This window comes from Canis lupus, chromosome 8, assembly GCF_011100685.1.
Source record: "Canis lupus familiaris isolate Mischka breed German Shepherd chromosome 8, alternate assembly UU_Cfam_GSD_1.0, whole genome shotgun sequence".
Classification (NCBI taxonomy): domain Eukaryota; kingdom Metazoa; phylum Chordata; class Mammalia; order Carnivora; family Canidae; genus Canis; species Canis lupus.
In genome coordinates, this window is record NC_049229.1 from 24,527,829 (window position 1) to 24,546,311 (window position 18,483).

Below are 18,483 nucleotides of genomic sequence, written 5' to 3' on the forward strand. Positions count from 1 at the left end.
CTCTTAGAATTGCTACCGAGATAATTTATTCACACTGTATAATATAAACTACTACACAAGACGTAAATATAATTACACACATATATGTACATATTATATATACATATTATATATACATATAATATATGTACATATATGTGTGTGCATGAATGTTTTCATGTTTTTAAATATACCCAGCTCTCTGTTATATATTTCACATAAAATTACTCACTGTTCATATAACTCTGGATAATGTATATCATCTATAGTTAGCACAGAAGAATCCTGATGCTTGAAGAAAGGTAGCAAATAAAAAAAAAGTTCACAAGTTCAGGAAAAGGTGGAAGCTAGAGTTCAAATCACAGGAACCTAATGCTAAGTTGCATTCTTAGTCACAACATTTTCCCACCTATAACTGCTGAATCACATAGAGAAATGTACTATCATACCTTTCTTTCTGAGACAAACAAAAATGCTGCTTACCCTATGATAACAAAAACAAATTCAGTCTTCTCTTAAATCTCTTTCATGATTAAAGGATTGAAGTGATTATTTAAACATCACCTTACATGTTTTTATTTTTTTGATCTGAGTACTCCACCATAGCAAAAAGAAATAAACAAAATCACCATCTGGAAGACAATGTGCATTTAGACAGAAATTCCTGAGGAAATAAAAAGGAAAGATTTTCTCCACCCTGTGTTGGTCACTCACTGTGAAACCCAGTATTTCCATCAACCTGGGGAAAATTTAATGATCAGCTGATGCAGTAGAAAAAAGTGTGAAGAGAGGATAATCACGTATGAGGGGATCTATTGTTTTTCTTCTAGAGTCTACAATCTAAATATATGCTAATATCATGCTTCATTTTAAAGATGGTAAGTAATACAACTCAATTTTTACAATGTGCACATTTTATGTGCTCCTGGAAGAGCCGCTGTTCACACTACATTCTCACTGCCTATCCTCCTGGAACAAAGTGGCAACTGTGAATTCATTGGTCTATCTGAAAGAACCCTGTCCTCAATGTGTATGTATGCAGCTGGTTTTGATATTTTTAAATTTGTCCTTGTTTTTATTCTTCCAGGTATCAGATGTGATTGATAGCAAGCAATCATCAAAGAAGAAGCCTGGCACAAAATATGTTACTGGAGTCATTTCCCATTATAAATATATGACAAAAACTACAAGTATACAACTCCAGTGTTTTTGAAATAGAAGTTAAGGATTTGTTTAGGACCTGCTGCCCCATTAACCAACTCAGATTGTGAAGAATAGAAGTGTTTTGGAGCATGCTGTGTCCTCCAAAAAAAGAAGATAAGAATTACGGCAACATGGGTAACTCACGTTTTGGATAAAGTAAACAGAGGAGGTGTTACACACTTCTTTATTTTTGGTTTTGATCTTAATTGCTTGCTTGATAAATACCACATATGTGATAGCCCATTAAACTAATCAATACTTTTAAAATGGTGTATATTATTTAAACTAGAGGAAAAATTCACAAGACTAAGGGAAGAGATCAGGTATCATCTGGAAGAGACTAGGCATTAAAAACAATAAGGAGAGAGAGATGGATTCTGCTGAGAACCAGAATGGATGGAATGCAGGAAACAGATTTTTTTTTTTTTAAGAAGAGAGAAAGATATATACATATTCTTTGGGAAACTTCCCATTTTAATATTGGCAACTGATGCAAAAATGTTTGAGACACTTTATACACAAGTATTCAGTACTCTAAGCCACACACATGTGCAGGTGGGCAATAGTCCACAGACCCCCAGCTGTGCCTTCAATTATAAATAAAAGACATCATTCTTATGTCTGCAACTGTCTTCTCTGTCATTTGGTTGTTTCTTGATTTTTTTTTTTAAGATTTTATTTATTTATTCATGAGAGACAGAGAGAGAGAGAGGCAGAGACACAGGCAGAGGGAGAAGCAGGCTCCGTGAAAGGGAGCCTGACATGGGACTCGATCCCAGGTCTCCAGGATCACACCTTGAGCTGCAGGCGGCGCTAAACCACTGCGCCACCAGGGCGGCCCTGTTTCTTGATTCTTAAGGTAACTTTCTCCATTTCAGATCTCTAGGTTTCAGATTATCTTCCAGTAACAAACCTCCACAATCTGTTGTGGGTTGGTTGGTTGATTTTCACTTTGAGTTAACAAATTATGTAACTGGATCAAACCATTCTTCACATGATTTACAGTCTAAGGTAAGCAAAATTTTGCTGTTGTTATTGGATTCAAGGTGACTCAGTTATTATTTCTCGCACTCTTTATTCCATGTAAGACCTTCCTAAAGTCAAACTGTGCAGCATCGCTAGACTAGCACTTGCATCCCATGGGGGTTTTATTTTCTTAAATATGGCTTATTTTGAAAGGAAGGAAGGAAGGAAGGAAGGAAGGAAGGAAGGAAGGAAGGAAGGAAGGAAGGAAGGAGAGAGGGGAGGGAGGAAAAGAGGAAGAGAAAAAAGAAGAGAATAAGAACATAGGTGAGGGTGCCAATCTGCTTAGAAGAAGGCTCCAGTGAACCTTCTATACATAGTTCTTGGCATAGAAAAATAGGTGCTTCCGTACAAGCTGCTCAAGGTTGATGGTCTTCAAAACATCCCGATAATGAACATAGTGCTTGTCTATAAGATTCATGGGTGGTTTCTTTTCTTCCAGATACAAAAGTAGAGGTGTTTATAGTCACTCAATAGGTTCTTTTTTTTTTTGTGACCTCTAAGAAATTTCAAAAACTATACAAGTCATGAATACTGGATTGTACATTCTTAAATTATCACAGTAAAAATGCTGGGTGTTAACAATTATGAACTAATTGCTGCTAGTGACAATGTACAACCTGTTGTCAAGGGAGAGTCAGAAACAAATATCAAATCAAGAATCACAGAAGTCTAGCAATCATCGCATAATGAGAAAACTGAAGCAAAGAAAATTAAGTGATTTGCCCAAAGTCACTCCTTTGGACTTGACAGTATAGGCTTTAAAAGTTCAAAATGCTAAATAGGAGGTGAAAGAATTTCTCTATATTTACAATGAGAAGAAAAAAACAAATACTTTTAATGCACAAATCAAATGTTTCAATACTATTCAAACTGCTATTTTTCTATTTTATTTTCTTGAAATAGCTGCCAGGAAACCACTTGGACCAGAAATACTAAGGCAGAGCAATTTGAAAGGAAGAATAGTAAAATGAATATATCCACATCTATATGTATATTTCATTAATAGTGATTTTAAATGGGTTCAATTTCGCTCATTTTTACAAGTTACAGGTTACCTAATCAAAATTTTAATTTACATCAGGTACCTTATACGTCAATTTGATTTATTTTTACAAACCTAGATTTAAATTTATATACACTTTGGGAATCACTATTATTCCTCTATTGTTTGTGATACATTAGTCTACAACGCAATTTCTACTCGAAGCATTAACTGCCATAGTTTCAGGTATGTGACTATGCTTTAAATAACTGGAATATACAATGAAATACAGAGAAAGAAGGATATATCTTTCAAACAGTATTTACGTGACATGCCTCATAATTCAACACAACGTCAAAGGGAATAATCCACACACATTTGGTAAATTTTAAATTGGAAAAGCAGAACTCTGATAGTGAAATGCAGTTATGCTTTTGAAAAGGGTGTTTAAATGTGCCATGTGTGTTTCTCCATCTACGACAAGATATAATCAGAATAACTTGTATTCCCAGGTCAAGTTCAGTCTTGACATTAGGCAGAGAACCAAATCATAATGATTCATACTTCACTGCAGCTACCAGAAAAAAATCAAAGATATGATACTTAGATCCAAAAACCTATGTAAATGATTTCTCAAATAATTCTGTAGAATGTATTTCCTCTGTGACACTTAAAATATATAGGAGTGAAATGTGGAAACAACTCAAATAGTTCTACTGGACATTTTCCAGATTTCTTTCCTATCTAAATTCCTATCTTTCAAAAAGAAAAGAAAGACAGAAAGGCAGGTTTTATGAAAGAATTATATATTTATGGACTATGTAACCTCTCTGCATATATTTGTGAGTTTTAGACCTATATTTGGCCATTATTACTGAACTTTAGACTGGGCTAATTTTAGAGGATTTTTTTAAACAACTTTATCAAGATATAATTGATATACAAAGAAATGTACATATTTAATGTGTACAATTTGATGAATCTGGAAAAATGCAAATATCCATGATGTCATCACTACAATTCAGAGAATAGACATATCCAACACCTCCAGAGTTTCCTTATGTCCCTTTGTTTTTTTGGTGCGCATATGGTAAGACCACTTAACATTTGATGTCTTCTTTTTTTTTAATTTTTTATTTATTTATGATAGTCACACAGAGAGAGAGGCAGAGACACAGGCAGAGGGATAAGCAGGCTCCGTGCAACGGGAGCCTGACGTGGGATTCGATCCCGGGTCTCCAGGATCCTGGGCCAAAGGCAGGCGCCAAACTGCTGCGCCACCCAGGGATCCCCATTTGATGTCTTCTTATACCATATTATGAAGTGTATAATACTGTATTGTTAACTATAGTCAACAGAACTAGAACTTATCCATATAGCAGAACTGACACTTTATACACACAGAACAATGACCCTCCATTTCCCTTCTGCCACCATATGATCCAGCAGTCCCACTTCTGGATATATATCCCAAAGAACTGAAATCAGATCTCAAAGAGAAATCTGCATTCCCATGTTCACTGCAGCAATATTCACAACAGCCAAGATATGGAAACAACCAAAGTGTCTACCAACAAATGAATGAATAAACAAAATGTGGTATATACACATTATGAAATACTATTTAGCCTTTAAAAAATGGATATACCAGTAGGACATTATACTGAGTGAAATAAGCCAATCACAGAAGGACAAATACAGTGTGATTTCACTTACACGGGATATCTAAAACAGTCGAATTCACAAAAGCAGAAAATACAATGGTGGTTGACAGGGAGGAGAGAAGGTGAGGAAGGGCAGAAAGGGGCCTCAAAAATGTGCCAACCTTGTTTTTATTGATGTTTAAAAATCCAATTCTTGGGGCACCTGGGTGGCTCAGTGGTTGAGAGTCTACCTTCGGCTCAGGTCATAATCTGCGGCCCTTGATTGGGTACCACATCAGGCTCCCCTGCAGGGAGTCTGCTTCTCCCTCTGCCTATGTCTCTGTCTCTCTCTCTCTGTCTCTCATGAATAAATAAATGAAATCTTTTAAAAATCCAATTCTTCTTAATGCAGGATAAGTTTACTAATCAAAGTTTTCTTTTTATAATGAAAGTTTTGTGAATTGCTGTACCAGTCCATGAAAAATTTCATTAAAGATCAATGACAAAAAGTTATGTTATTTTAAAGATGAACATACATAGCTGCATTACTTATATAAATTCTTTTAAAAATTAAAAAGCAACTGTTTCCAACATTAAAAGAAATCATATTTTATGAAAAAACACTCTTCTTATAAGATGACATAATTCTTCAATCAAATACTCAGATTAGAAAGAAAATGTAATTTTCTGTATTTAGCCCTGAGCAGCTTGGTGTGAAGCATGGAAGAAAAATCAACAGAAAAATTACTCTATATGTCATTATGCCAAGAAATGAAAAGGCGCTAAAATAAAATTTATACTGTAGAAATTAAAATTTAATCTACTCATATACTGTTTATTTTATAAACAGAGATATCTAAAAAAAGTTATTCCACAAAAATGTTCCTCTTGATAAACACACACACACCTTGTAAACTCTCTTATGTTCTCATCTCATACCTCAAGCAAACATATTTCCTCACTTTTCTCAAATCACTTGACATTATTCTGGGTTATTTTAATACTTTTCTGGGAGTCTCCTTAACACTGCTTGATTTTTGCTAACAAATTAGTCTATTAGGATAATAAGAGGGAGATGTTTATTAGAGTATTTGATAATAGGATTAATAAAGACCATTAATAAGTGCTTTATTTTGTATATACTTAGTAACTGGATCAATGACACCACTAATGATTAATTTTCCACTAATGATTAATTCTGTCCATTAGTGAACTTTAATTTCCAACTCTCATTTAGTATAAAGAGATATTTTGGCATAAAGAAGTCAAACAATTTAACTAAGGAGACACAGATAATGGAATAAGAGGAAATAAAATCCAGTTGTTCTCATGACTAGTCATAAAATCTTCTACGTCTTCTGCACATAATTAAGTTTGCCTATGCCCATTTAGGTCATCCCATAAATCCTAGATTTAAGTCAAAACTCCTCCAATAACTCTCTGTTGATTCTCTACAAGCTGGTTATATTCACTAAGCCTCAGTTTTCTCATTTGGAAGGCTGAAGCATAGACAACTCTGAAGTCTTCCATAAACTCTCACATTCAGTTAATCGGTGATTAGATGGTATTCAGTAATTGGCCAAGTAACCACATAGGCCTTACTCCAGTCAATCTTGGCAGCTGCATGTAAGCACACATTATCAAAATTCAGACATGTGACCCTGTCAAGAAAAAGAACAGCATATGTCTTACAATGTAGAAGAGAGGGAAGTTTGGTCCTCACCAAGTCATATGCAAAGAAAAAGGTGTAAAGTACTTTAAAGGAATCCAAGACTGAATACAAAGCCAGTTCAACACTAATGTAAAATTTCTTTCGAAAAACATTGTGAGGTTGCCTAGCTGGCTCAGTTGGTAGAACATGTGACTCTTGATCTTGGGCTTATAAGGCTTATAAATTCAAACCCACCATTGAGTTTAGAGATTTAAAAGAAAAAAAAAACTTAAAAAAAGAAAAACATTGTCAGTCTTAAATTTGAAGTCAAAATTAAATTAAAAACCAATTTAAGAAGTTAAAGTTCTAAAATCAATAAAAGACTTATCAGACTCAACACACAAAAAACAAATAATCCAGTTAAGAAATGAGAAGACACAAACAGACATTTTCCCAAAGAAGGCATACATATTGCCAACAAATACATCACTATAATTAGGGAAATACAAACCAAAACTACAATGAGATACACCCTCATACCTATCAGAATGTCTAGGTAACAAAGATGTGGAGAAAGGGGAACCCTCTTATACTGTTGGTGGGAATGACAACTGGTGCAGCCACCCTGGAAAACAGTATGGAGTTTCCTCAAAAAGTTAAAAATAGAATTACCCTACAACTCAGCAATTGTGCTATTGGCATTTGCCCCAAAGACATAAAAATACAAGGATGTCTGGGTGGCTCAGCGGTTGAGAGTCTGCCTTTGACTCAGGGAGTGATCGAGGTCCAGGGATTAAGTCCTGCATTGGGCTACCTGCAAGGAGCCTGCTTCTCCCTCTGCCTATGTCTCTGCCTCTCTGTCTATCTCATGAATAAATAAATATATTTTTAAAAGATTTTATTTATTTATTCATGAGAGACACACAGAGAAAGAGAGAGAGAGAGAGGCAGAGACACAGACAGAGGGAGAAGCAGTCTCCATGCAGGGAGCCTGATGTGGGACTCGATCCTGGGTCTCTAGGATCACACTGTGGGCAGAAGGCGGCACTAAACCACTGAGCCACCAGGGCTGCCCAAAATAATAAAATTTTTAAAAATACATAAATATTGATTCGAAGGGATACATGCACCCCAATGTTTATAGCAGCATTACCAACAATAGCCAAATGAAAAGAGCCTAAATGTCCATCAATTGATGACCAGATAATGAAGAGGTGATGTGCATGTGTATACACATATAAACGCACACATGCACACTGATGCATACAATGAAACATTACTCAGCCATCAGAAAGAATGAAATCTTGCCATTTGCAACCACATGGATGAAGCTAGAGTGTAAGTGAAATAAGTCAGTCAAAGATTTCACTCATATGTGGAATTTAGATGCCAAACAGATGAACACAGGAGAAAGGAGGAAAAAAAGGAGAAGGAGGCAGGGGCGCCTGGGTGGCTCAGTTGGTTAAGTGCTCTACTCTTGATTTTGGCTCAGGTCATGATCTCAGAGTCTTGAGATCAAGCTCTGTGCAGGGCTCATGCTCAGCTTGGAGCCTGCTTAAGATTCTCTTTCACCCTCTTCCTCTGCCTCTACTCAATACCCCCCACCTCAAACAAAGAGAGAATGGCAAACCAGGAAACAGACTCTAAATAATAAAGAACAAACTCAGGGTTGATGGAGGGTAGGTGAGTGGGGAATGGGCTAAATGAGTGACGGTATTAAGAAGGGAAGGGCACTTGCTATGTGGAGCACTGAGTGTTATATATAAGTGATGAATCACTAAATTCTACTCCTGAAACCAGTATTACACTGTATGTTAACTAACTAGAATTTAAATAAAAACTTGATAGCAACAAACAAAAAAAAGAAGATAAAGTGTCACAAAGTATCATAATAGTAAAGGATTCATTTTTTTCCAAGAATTTTAAATTTAGTTACATTCTAATATATAACCATAGCAGATAATTCAAACAGAATAAGATTTGTGCTTTATCTCCAAGGTATAGCAAATATCATAATCCTTTATTTTGAAAAAAAAAATCCTTTATTTTGGCTATGATGTCTTGATCACTAGAATCCAATGATCTAACAATTTTTATTTCAACAATATGAATTTTTGATTTAGTGATATAACACAGAATTAGCTTTTAGAGTTACTGAATTTAATTATAGTTTTTCTATCAATGATAAATCAAATGACAAAAATAACCTTTCTCCTTCATTTCTCCCAATCTCCATCTTCAACCTTGATGTTCACACATACACAAATTCAATAATTCACTATTATATAACCTAAAAAAGTGATTTCACAGATATAATCATTCCAAATCTATTTAAGAAGCAAAATGTGTTAATGTTTATATTCAGTTCTGTTGGGGCACCTGGTGGCTCAGTGGTTGAGCCTTTAACTGGATAGCCTTTGTCTCAGATCCTGATCCCTGAGTCCTGGGATCGAGTCCTACATCAGGCTCCCTGCAGGAAGCCTGCTTCTCCCTCTGCCTATGTCTCTGCCTCCCTCTCTATGTCTCTCATGAATAAATAAATAAAATCTTCAAAAAATATATTCAATTCTGTTTTGATCTGACAAATGAATGAGAAGAGTATCCTAAGCCCACATTTTAAAATATTCATTATATTAGTTGTAATAGTTTGTATGTGAAAGGATTTCTCAGTTCCAGGTTAACAAATAATTAAAATTTCTGGATTCCTGTGTAGGTTAAGTTATGGTTAAGATATTCCCTCTAGCAATATGCTGGTGTTCAGAATTTGAGGGAATCACAGCTCTCAACTGGGATGATAATAACAACCTAAAAATAAGTCCATAATGGAGTTATGACTCATCACACTCAAAAGGTGATACCTAGAACTGTTTGAAATCTTCAGGTGACATATAAAAACAAAGCAAAAATCTTCCTGTTTTTTTGAGGGAAAGCTCTATAGTACAGACTCATTGGAGAAAAGGGGAAAAATATAAAAATCATGTAGATTTGAGATATAGCAAGCAGAGATTTTCAAACTCTGGGTCAAACGAATTTGGCTCATCCATGATAAAACACAAATTATGCATTCTAAAAATCCTTTTAGTAGGAAATCTGCATCTAAAATAGATTGAATCTGTTTTGTTTAATGTCATTTTTAAAATGCAAGGAGTAAGGTAGCATGGTTGTAAGTTCAAATTTTATTTACTACTTAAATAATCACAGGAAAGTCACTGAAAAAAAAAAAAAAGAAAAGAAAGTCACTGAACATCCCTACGTATCACGTTTCTGCTTTAGTGGGGAAATAGTGATACCTTATAGAATAGTTAATAGGATTAATGAGATAATCCCTTCGAACTGCATACCATGAATAGTGGCTATATTTTCAGGTTTACTTAAATACATTACTCAATATTTTTCATTATCTCAATGTTAAAAACAAATGAAAATTATGTTTATTTGAATTGTTTATATTTTGCTAATTCTGTAAACATTGTACTAGTGTCTTCCATGGCATATTTTGAGGGTCAGAAAAATTCAGGCTGTGGCATGATTGATCATTCAAGTAGAATCAAAGGCAAGGGATTGTGAGTGCTCAGAAAGCTAGTCTGATGTGGTGAAAGGATTCCTACAGGGAGAGTCAAGAACTGATCTGACAGCAGTGAGTGAGCAATATCCATTAAATAAGCACTTAAAATCTTTAACACTTGGTTTTCCCACATAGAAGACTGTTAGGAATGTTGGGCTCCATAATTGCCAAAATTGATCACATTTAGCTTTAAAATTGGATGTTTTTAAAGAAAGTATCAAATTATTATTGTCATATATTATTATATTTACTATAAACCAAATAGCATGCCCTTTATGTATCTTGCCTCATTTAATGTCATTAATTCAAAGCTATTACTGAACATCCATCATGTGTGAACTCCTTACTCTTTATAATAGTGAGGGGCAGCAGTGAAAAAGCAGACAATATCCTTGCCCTCATAACTCCTACACTGTAGTTGCAGAGACAGACATCTTAAACAAACTAACAAATAAATAAAATATCTGCTATATGATTTGGTGATGATCCATACTGTGAAAGGCAAAAAAAAAAAAAAAAAAAAAAAAAAGAAAAGCATATCAGGAGGTTCCGGGATTACAATTTTAAATAGAGTGATCATGGAAGACTCTCCTGAAGAGAAGATATTTGAACTTAGTCTTAATGTAGATGAAAGAGTACACCACATGGGTATGTAGGGGAAGAGCGTACAGGCTTCAGAAACAGCAATGCAAAAACCCTGAGGTGGAGAGTGTTTATAGAATGAGGCCAGCTGAGAGGAGAGTAATATCAAATGAAGCCAACAGTTATGGGAGATCAGGTCACTTAGGACTCTCTGCTAACCACATTGACTCTGCACACGATGGGAAACCATCAGTCATTAAATAATTTTAAACAGTGGGATGATGTAATACACACACGTAACACACATTATATATGCATCATTACATATGATTCACACACGCAAGATCACTTTGGCTGCTCTGTTGAAAATAGACTGGAGGGGGACAAAACTTGAGGCAGGAAGACCAATTAGGATGCTGTCAGTTTTATCCAGACAAGACATGATAGTGGATGTATAGGTTGAATATAGAGTATAAGCAGGAGGAGTAGACAGCTATTTGTGGGGCTCAGTGAAAAATGAAAATGTAAGGTCTTTGTTGAAAAAAAAATTGAAGCATTTTAATACAGTGATATCAGAACACTAAACCAAGCACAGAGACTTTCTGAGCATGGAGCCTGGTGTGACTGCACAGGTTAACAGTCTCAGAGAATTCAAGGATAACGCCAAGGTTTCTACCTGAACAATGAAGTTTTGGAGTTTCCATTAATACCGATAAGAAAAAGTGTAGGAGAGGAAGGTTCAGGGTAAGGGGAAAGGTCTGTAAGTATGCATCAGCATTGATGTGATGTCTTTTGGAGTTCACAGAGAGATGCCAAGGAAGTAGCTAGATCTATGGTTCAGGGGTTCCAAGAGAAGTCTAGGCTGAAGAAATGTGTTTAGATGTTTGTTATTCATGTATCAATTCTCTTTAGACCTGGAGTGCATGCAGACAGAGGAGGGAAGAGGTCAGAGGATTGCATCCTGGGTAAATGAGGGGGCATCACTAAAGTAGGCATATATTGGAAGAAGGACAGAAGGGAGAGAGGGAGGAAAGGAAGCAAAAGTAAAGAAGAAATAAAGGAAAAAATAATAATAAAGAGCAGTACTGAAGAAACACAGACTCATGGGTTCTGGAGGTCAAGTGAACAAGAACCAGAGAGAAGCCAATGATTGACTTGATGATATTAAGTGATTCTCATAAATTAATAAAATGATGACTAAAAATTTACCTTTACATTTAACATGGAAGTCATAACTGACCTCAACAGAATAATGTTAGTGGAGAGGGATAAAGCCTGGCCGTGGTGATTTTGAGAAAGAAAGGAATGAGAGAAATTAACATCAGCAACTACAGAGCTGCTCAAGAATTTAGCTGAGTAGAGAAACAGAAAATGGAGAGTGGGAACAAGGAGAATATGGTAGAAAAGGTATCACTGAGAAGAAGAAATAATTGCATGCTCATAAAAATCCTTTGACGTTGGCATTATTTTTCCTATCTGACAAAGTTCAAGTAACATGGTCCAAATTACAAAACCAGTAAGTTGAAACAGTATCTAACCACAAATTATTTTATTTAAATTAAATTGCCACTTTGAAGGGCACGTGGGTTGGCTCAGTCAGTTAAGCGTCCATCCTTTGGTTTCTGCTCTGGTCATGATCTCAGGGTTGTGAGATTGAGCCCCACATGGGGCACTGCTTTCATCATGGAGACTGCTTGAGATTTTCTCTCTCCCGCTGCCCCTCCCCCCTGCCAAAATAAATAATTACAATCTTTAAAAAATAAAAATAAAAAAGCAAAGTGCTACATTGAATCACCACCTTAGATAAATTATTTAGAGTCTTAGCATGTGAGGATTTGAGGAGAGAGTTTTAATGTTAATGCAATAGCTTAAAAATGGTAGATGCTTGGGGTGCCTGGGTGGCTCTGCCTTCAGCTTCAGTGATGATCCCAGGGTCCTGATCCAGCCCCACATCCAACTCCCTGCTTCTTCCTCTCCCTCTGCTCCCCCTGCTTGTGTTCTCTTGCTCACTCTGTCAAATAAAAATCTTTAAAACGGTAGGTACTTAAGAACTCAGTTTAAATGTCACACCTTAAAGAAGAGTAGGCCCTCTCAAAACTCCACCACATCATAGACTACACTTCTGTAGCAGTACTGGAGAAAATGTACAGCTATTTCACTTCTTTATTTTTTGCTTATTTACTTAGTTTCCCAAATATAAATGAATTCAGGAATCTTTTCAGACCTGCTCATATTTTTTTTTCACAGTACCTAGCACGATGCTTATGCTAGTATATACTCAGTAAACATTCACTGAATGAATAACTAATAACTTTTCTTTATTCACTCCAGACACAGTCATGCCAATATAGAGAAAAGGAATACATACCTATCTTATCTTTAGCAGAAAAAATAATTACAAATTTTTATTAGTTCTCTTCTAAAATCTGATTTCATTTATATTTCAAACAATAATACTAGTTGTGAATGTGACATTACATTAAATTATAGTGATAATGTTTTTATACAAACTGTTATTATTCACTCAGCTTCTCAAAAAAATAACCAGTGAAATAAAGTAAAAGTACAAAAAAAATGAAAAATGTTTGAAATGTCAATAGAATATGTTAAATTAAGACATGCAGACATTAAAATTAGTTCATTTTTCTAGAACTTCAGTAATGATAACACTTTAAACAATATTACATATACAGCCACAATAAGAATTATTCACAGGAATTTACTTATGAAGCATCTGCCCAAAGAATTATATTAGCTCCAAACAATAAACAATTAATTTTGCTGTTCATCGTTCTCTTGCCCACATTCTCCACCTATAGTATTTACAACATAGAGAGTCTTCAGTTAGAACATGGTTTGGGTTCCACTGACAAACCAAAAAACAAAGGCTCACATCATGAGAAAAAGAAGAAAAGTAGGTACCAGCTTGCCTTATTGGCCATGTTTCCTTCTGACCAATGTGGACATAAATCTGCTTATAAATTGAAGTTCCCATCTATCTGACTAAGTTGACAAGAATAACAACCTCTCATGCCAATTAAATTAAGTAAAAAAGAGATAGAAAAATATGTAAAGAAAATAATGGGAAAGAGGAGTGATACTTTTAAATTTCTCAACATATGAGCCCTAGCAACTGATAATACAATACTGTTTACTGGGGAAGGAGCTGCAAAAATAAAATTGAGAAAAATCATAAAGAACTTTGATGAGGTAGGAAAAAATAATAAAAAGGAAAGGGGGGCAAGAAACTGCACATGTTGGCGAGGATGTGGAAAAAAGAAATCCTCATGTGCTGTTGGTGGGAATGCAAAATGGTGCAGCCACTGTTTTCCATAGTATGGAGGATCCTCAAAAATTAAAAAGAGAACTACCCTATGATCCAGTAATTGCATTACTGGGTATTTACTCAAAGAATATGAAAACAATAATTCAAAAGGATATATGCATCTCTATGTTTATATCAGCATTATTTACAATTGCAAAGATATGGAGGCAGCCCAAATGCCTGACTCATGAATGGATAAGAAAATGTGGAGTATACAATGGAATATTATTTGGCCATAAAAAAGAATGAAATCCTGCCATTTGCAACACCATAGATGGAGCTAGAGAGTATAATGTTGAGCGAAATCAGTCAATCAGAGAAAGATAAATACCATATGATTTCAGTAAAACTTTTTCCCCCATGTTCACAAAACAAATGAACAAGGGGAACAAAAAAGAGACAAACCAAAAAAAAAAAAAAAAAAGACTCTTAACTATACAGAACAAACTGATGGTTACCAGTGGGGAGAAAGATGGAGAGGATGGGTGAAGTAGTGATGGGCATTAAGGAGGACACTTGTGATGAGCACCGGGTGATGTATAGAAATACTGAATCACCATCTTGTATACCTGAAACTAATATAACACTGCATCTTAACTATACTGGATTTAAAATTTAAAAATAAAAAATAAAACAGCTGGGAAATAGTAAAAAAAAAAAAAAAGAAAGAAACAAAAGGAGAAAATAAATTGTTCATACGGTAGCCATTGCCTAGGTACCATCAATAATTTTCCCCCAATGTCATAATCTATGATATCGAACGCTGTAGATTTAGGATTACACAGTATTCAATAGCACATGATCAGATTTCACATATTATTGTATGATTATATTTTGGGAGATATCAAGAAATATGTCACTATATTCCCCATTATTTGAAATAAGCTGATCTATAAACATTCATTTTTAAAATGTCTCAGACCCCATGATACAATTTTTTAAATTATATACACACCCAGAACTCTATACTGTAGTTTCTATTACATAGTCTGATTTTTCCTTTGGGAGTTACTTAAATAATTTTATGGTGTAACAGAACAATTTTGTTCTTAAAGTATCTTAAAATAATCTGTATATTTACTTTATTCTTCCAAATAATCTAGGAGAGACAAGCCAAGTTTTCAGTAACTGTTATACCCTAATGGTGTATTTGTTCCTTTTAATTAGCATGTCATCAAACTAGATCATGAGGACCAGAGTAAATTAGATTTTATTGTATTTCACTTGGTCTGCTTTAAACAGGCAGTTTAAGTATATGGAAATAATTTTATTGTTTAGATAGAATATATCAAATACAGTTTCTGAAGAACTCTCTTACGAGCTTGATGGCATCAGAGGAAGGAACATGTTGCTAAAAAGACAAAAGGTATATCTGAATAGAGTCACTAGTAATATATATGTAAGTGAACTACAACATCTTCGTGTGTGTGTGTGTGTGTGTTCCAGATATTCAATTCTGAGCATAAAAGAATGATCACACTCTCAATGATTTATGCAAATTTATAGTGCAATTAAATAAGAATAAAATTTGTTAAGTGCTTCAGAGCTTGTAAAGCTTTCAAGCACTGCAAGGGAGATGGATTTGACATATTTATTAGATTTTGGTTTTAAGAAAATAGCAAAAATCTTGGTTACATCCTAAACAGCTTATGCACATCTACAGACTCTGATAGTAGTGGTGTTAGCTATCATTCAGAAATCCACTGACTCATGCTCAAAGCTGAAAATGAAAAGCTGTCCTCTTTGCGTTAGCAGATTGGTTTTGCTCTACAGTAGTATGATGTTACTAAAGCTCCAGTTCTTTGTTTTCTGAGAGTCATAAATATTAGTCTCTGTCTTTAAAAGGGCACATCATTAACCCAGTTGTATGCTGGAATTAACAACATAAGGCAGTGGTCACGTAACACCTAAACAAAGAACCATGTCTAGGAAAATGTTCAAACCAGTTGGTGAACAGGAGTGGCCATTTTGGTCAATCTGTTGAGTCAAGAGTCCCTGTGGAGGTGCAGTTGTAGGTTCATGCATACCTCAAAATTCTACCTACAACAGGACAGTTTCTTTGTGCAGAAACAAAAGATATCTATTGACTCAAATAAGGGCATTTCATAGAAGCATTGCAATTTGAAAGACATAGGCTTTTCGATCTATGGTATACTATGATTGATATCCTTAACTCTGAAACATTTCCAAATATATGAAGCCCAAAAGTAAGCATTTTATTCCTGAAACTTGGTGTTAGGCAATATTAGGAGAAGCACTGTTGTTCATATATGTACAGTCCTTTATGACTGGCTCACAAAATTCTAAATTAATTAACACAGCCATTACCTTCACGAGGAGGTGCATATTCTGAAAATTTCTATAAGTCTATTAGGTATTTTAGGGGAAAAAAATCGTGATCATGTCTAGTTTATTCTGGTTGAAACTAATCACTGGTAATAAACATATCTTTGGGGGCACCTGGGTGGCTTAGTGATTGAGTGTCTGCCTTAGGCTCAAGTTGTGATCTCTAGATCCTGGGATCAAGTCCCTCCTCAGGCTCCCCACAGGGAGCCTGCTTCTCCCTCTGCTTATGTCTCTGCCTCTCTCTGTCTCTCATGAGTAAGTAAATAAAATCTCAAAAAAAAAAAAACACCATATCTTTTATAGGGACAGTCCATTTAAAATAGGCTATAATGTCTTCTTTTGTTATCATCCAGTTCATGGGTATGTATAGCATCTTTAGGGGTTGTAACAGAATGAGAGAACTGGCATGAGTAGTAAGAAAATGAATCACTATTTGGGGGATAGTTTTTATTTTAGTATTTTTATTAGATATCAAATAAGTTAATATTATTAAAGGAGATTTCATGTTTCTCATAAAGAGGGGACATAAGTTAATAAAAGTTTGGAAATAGTATACATTAAAACTTTTATAACTGAGAAAACAAGATTATGAGACTAATTTACATTTACACAACCAGATGTACATGTACATATATAATAATAAGTTTGTATACACATAGATGTTTTCCCTACTGATGCCTACTATGTAAAACAAATACCATGATTTATATAGTAATAATGGAATTCATCAAACATATGCCTTCCAAAAATGGGCAGTTAATGAATTGCTTTTGATTTTAGAATTTTATTAGGAGAAAATAAAGATATTATTGCAGTGACACTGGCTGGCCACTTGTGGAGGTTTTTCAGAGACAATCTGGACAGGATACTCATAGCTTAGGGTCCTCAGTTTCATAGATATCATGATTTTGTCACATAACCAGAGATCAAGCAGGGTATACTTAATTGGAAGGATTTTGGGTAACCAAACTCTAAAGACACTCATCATGAACCAAGGTATAAATATATTTCCTACTTATTAATGTATTATGAGAAATATGAGTGTCAAACGAACTAAATACTCATTATATATACTTGATCAGAATGGTCTTTCCCGTTGAGTAAACCAATATGGGGTATAAAAAATATCCAGAGTACTGACTTTAATCATGATTTCAGGACCCAAGGTAATTAGATAACATCAGTAGTTAGTACTATCTAGTTATGCCATTTTGTAGAATTCATTTTAATCACAGGGATATAACCTTCCAGGAGGGTTTCTAATAGTAATGGCATTTTCATTTTTTAGCACTAGAATCCAACCAATAATTCATCTCAAAATTGCCTTACAAAATCTTACTGATCTCCTTGAGTTTGTGAACTTAACCTTTATAAGAGAGAAAGTCAAGAGGATAAGCTAATTGTTTGCTGCCATTCTTTGATGCTATAGCATAGCAGATGTTAATTACAGCCTTCTTTTCTGATAAATCTGGACTTAGTCTTAGACTCTCTCACAGTAGCAAGGAATCTCTATCATTTGATTATAAACGTCATTTTGAAATTTAATTGTCATCCCAGAGTTAGAGTTCAGTTTCAGATGCATTATGTATTCAAACACCCAAGATTCAATGGCATGGAATCCTCCGAGTTTGTGGTATGTTGTTTCTGTGATTACAGACCCATCATTCACAGAATATTGATTCCTCTTATACACATAGTTGTTCTCACCCTCTATATTTAATACTCTGTAACTTCATTTTCAATGAATGTCTTATCTTCAAATTTGGGGGGCAGCTGACTGTTGCTTTCTATGTACTTAGTACCATCTGCTATCACATAATCTTGCACTTCCTCCCACGTTGATCTTATTCTAAATTTTCCTTTTAAGGAACATCGCGATTTAATGATCTGCAAAGGAACAGTTGAATTCTGCATAATAGGTTGGACTGGGGAACTATCTTTAAGGAAATACAAGTGAAGTTTCACTTGTATAGTATCTACCATAAAAAAAATCCAAAGTTTCTGAGCTTTTTGATACAATAGTATATGGCCAAATAAGCCTTTTCCTTAAATGTCATGGAGTCATTAATGCTATTTTTTTCAACACTGGTAATCATGAAATGGAAAATAAATCATATTAAAAGTATAAGAAATATCTGTTCCTTGATATGTAATTTTTTACTTTGGAGTAAATCATAAGTC

The 18,483-nt window shown here is 34.8% G+C and overlaps 1 protein-coding gene across 3 annotated transcripts in view; it reads right to left on the minus strand.

The window, feature by feature from the left end:
• MDGA2 (MAM domain containing glycosylphosphatidylinositol anchor 2) overlaps positions 1–18,483 on the minus strand; it is a 782,196-nt gene that overhangs the window by 478,655 nt on the left and 285,058 nt on the right. The gene's annotated exons all lie outside the window — the stretch shown is intronic.